General features: G+C 47.4%; 1 non-coding gene across 1 annotated transcript; it reads right to left on the bottom strand.

The window, feature by feature from the left end:
• Positions 1 to 554: 554 nt before the first annotated feature.
• Positions 555 to 661, bottom strand: LOC125589436. Its single transcript, XR_007325626.1, has one exon. It is a non-coding gene; the product is annotated as a small nucleolar RNA R71 (small nucleolar RNA).
• Positions 662 to 1,045: the final 384 nt, after the last annotated feature.

Here is a 1,045-nt window from a genome sequence, read left to right as displayed (position 1 = left end):
AAAGACAAAACAGACAACATCAAAGGCCAAACAACACCAACATGGGTGACCAAGGCCATCAAGATGATCTCACTGCAGCAATGCAACTGATGCAACAGCAGATGATTCAAATGCAGCAGACCATCCAAGCTCGGAAGGATGCTGCTGAACAGGCTACTCTCGCGCGGCAGGAACAACAGGTGCAGACTGTTCCGATCGGGGAGAGAAACCTTCCGCATAACATCCCTACTACGCCCTCTGCCATTGTTCCTCCACCCTGCACCAGGCAGGACTTCGAGATCAAGCATGCTTTGATTGGTCTAGTACAGAGAAAGGTGTTCTTTGGTCTCTCTACAGAAATTCCAATGTAGCATATTGAAAGCTTCGAAAAAGTCTGCAGTTTCACTCGCGTGAATGGTGTTCCACCAGACTACATCAGGTGCATGTTATTCTCATTCTCTCTTGATGGAAAAGCTGCACGGTGGTTGAACTCTCTCCCTACCGGCTCTCTCACTTCATGGGAACAGGTCCGATCAGCGTTTCTCAGCCATTTCTACTCTAAGGCAAGAACAGCTGCATTGAGAAACAAGATCACCTCCTTCAGACAGCTCACTGATGAGCCTTTCTGCGACGAATGGGAACGCTTCAATGACTATCGCAGAGAATGTCCTCACCATGGATTTAATGATGATTACCTCCTGGACATTTTCTATGATGGAGTGGACTGGAAATACCAAGGTGCTCTAAACTCTGCGAGCAATGGAGACTTCATGACTCAAACCACTGATGGAGCGTTTAAGCTGATTGAGAACATGGCTGCTAGCTCAGATAATAAGAAAGAGGAGCGAGATTTCTCCAAGAAAGAGAACAGTTCCGACACCCAAAAAATAGATGAGCTGACTGCCAAGGTTTATCAGTTACTAAAAAACAACCAAGGGCACGTCTTCGGCATGGAGCAAACTACGGCCGGGCAGATTCAGAACTTGAATCAGCAACAACCGCAGAGCAATCAGCAAGTTGTTCCAGTTACCGGGAACAGTCAATCAGATGAGCTGAAGGGTCCGAG

Source organism: Brassica napus, chromosome C6 (assembly GCF_020379485.1).
Source record: "Brassica napus cultivar Da-Ae chromosome C6, Da-Ae, whole genome shotgun sequence".
NCBI lineage: Eukaryota > Viridiplantae > Streptophyta > Magnoliopsida > Brassicales > Brassicaceae > Brassica > Brassica napus.
This window is presented reverse-complemented; position numbering and strand designations above follow the sequence as displayed.